Source organism: Octopus bimaculoides, chromosome 1 (genome assembly GCF_001194135.2).
Source record: "Octopus bimaculoides isolate UCB-OBI-ISO-001 chromosome 1, ASM119413v2, whole genome shotgun sequence".
Lineage (NCBI taxonomy): Eukaryota > Metazoa > Mollusca > Cephalopoda > Octopoda > Octopodidae > Octopus > Octopus bimaculoides.
Genome location: NC_068981.1, coordinates 138,891,502 through 138,893,770, shown reverse-complemented (window position 1 = coordinate 138,893,770; position 2,269 = coordinate 138,891,502). Strand labels below are relative to the sequence as shown.

At 33.3% G+C, this 2,269-nt stretch overlaps 1 long non-coding RNA gene across 4 annotated transcripts in view; it reads right to left on the bottom strand.

The window, feature by feature from the left end:
* LOC128248888 (uncharacterized) overlaps positions 1 to 2,269 on the bottom strand; it is a 77,155-nt gene that overhangs the window by 70,227 nt on the left and 4,659 nt on the right. The gene's annotated exons all lie outside the window — the stretch shown is intronic.

Genomic DNA, 2,269 nt, shown 5'->3' with positions numbered 1-2,269 from the left:
ACACACACACACACACACATATATATATATATTTATATGTATATGTATGTATGTATATATATATATAAAGAAAGCAGAAAATAGAGATACAATTGATGAATAACAATTGATTTACATCAATTATCATTTATTAATTAATTACGAAAAGACAGAATCTCAACTTACAACCGTTTCCGTTAGCCTGATTCTCAGTTTTTAACCACCACAATAATAATGATAGTTATCATTGTAAGTAATTAGTTATACCAAATTGAATCACGGAACTTCATCAGAGCGGAAAAGTATATAAAATGAAAGTAAAAAGGAAAAGAAGAAAAAAAAAAGAAGGAAAAGAAGGAGAAAGTGAGAACAGTGATAATCAATTGATGGTACCTGCTGACCCACTGTGAAACATTCGACCGACTAGAATTTAGATATAGAAAAAGGGGTAGTTATAACACGCATATGAATTACATACATATATGTATGTATGTATGTATGTATGTATGTATGTATGTATGTATGTACGTATCTATCTATCTATCTATCTATCTATCTATTTATGCATATATATATATATATATATAGAGAGAGAGAGAGAGAGATCTTATGAGAGGCAATGATGTCAATAAGATCCAAAGGTGTAGGTAATGCTGTGTAAGTGCTATGGGCAGACTATAGTTAAGCTCCAGGTTCGGTGATTATGCGAATGAGGAGTCCACCGTAGGTCATGTATCAGCATATGTATATATAAAAAAAATTTCAGAATAAGATAAAAATCCTAGGCTGTGAAAGATTTTAGAAGATTTATAAATAGAAAGTCTTACAGCTGTTTCTGGGATATTTTATATATCCCTTCATCGGAGACGGTGTGAGAAGTTGGTTAAGCAATAGTTATTCTAGATAAGATATGAAATAGAGAGTGAAGTGGCGGAATGAAAATAGACGTGAGATATGTAAGGATATTGCATTTGTAGATCCATTATTTAGGCAGAATGGTATACATATAACATTTCAGTTACTTGTGAGCAAGTTCCAATAGTATTTAAAATTGGTCATTCCAAGTATAGAGTTTAAACACGGTGTTATTGAATCGAGGGTTTTATTTGAAAATTAGTGTCAACCAAAGAAGTTTTGTAATCATATTAATATTATAGAAAGGAATATGATTCATAATTGAAATAAGGAAATTTGTGAATATATATATGAATTACACTTGTTAAATGTAATTTCTATCTATCTATCTATCTATCTATCTATCTATCTATCTATCTATCTATCTATATGTGTGTGTGTGTGTGTGTGTGTATGTGTGTGTGTGTGTGTGTGTGTGTGTGTGTTTGTGTGTTTGTGTGTGTGTGTATATATTTACATTTATACATATACATATGAGGGCGCATAGCCTACTGGTTAAGATATTGCACTCACGATCGCGAGATTGTAGTTTTAATTCCTAGACCGGGTGGTACGATGTGTTATAGAGCAAAAGACTTCATTTCACGTTGCTCTGCGCTCGCTTCGACACTGTATGGTACACAGTGCATATGTTGAAACCAACGTCGTTTCGATGGAGAGATTGAGATAATGTGCGGCACGAACATTTGATCACTTTAAACAAATCATTTGTGCCGGTCATTCGGCAAAAAGCTAAACGCTCATACGTCGTCTTCGATGGGAGAGTACATTATTAATATATACATATATATATATATATATATATAGTAATTCCTCGCCATAACGCGGTTTACCTATCACGCACTCAGTACATCGCGGATTTTCTGACTAATATATGTAAATTTATATCGCGGACTTCTCAGTATATCTTGGGTTTCTGCTGTTGATAGGTATTTATACATTTTTAGACTTTAATTATTTCTGTGGTAAAATAAACATTTTCACGCCTAAAAATTAATAAATTGATGAATAAAGATAAAGTACAGTACTGCACTGTATAACACCTTAATTGAAATATAGTAAAAGAAAATGCGTAGTGTATCGTAAATGAGTAAACAAAGAATCGCACATACTGTATGGAAAACGGAACTCGGGTGGCGGGTGTGTGGTATTGTTTTTGCATTTATAATAAAATAAATATATAGGAGTGGCTGTGCGGTAAGTAGCTTGCTTCCCAACCATATGGTTCCGGGTTCAGTCCCACTGCGTGGCACTTTGGGTAAGTGTCTTCTACTGTAGCCTCGGGCAGACCAAAGCCTTGTGAGTGGATTTGGTAGACGGAAACTGAAAAAAGCCCATCGTATATATATATATATACACACACACACACATATAT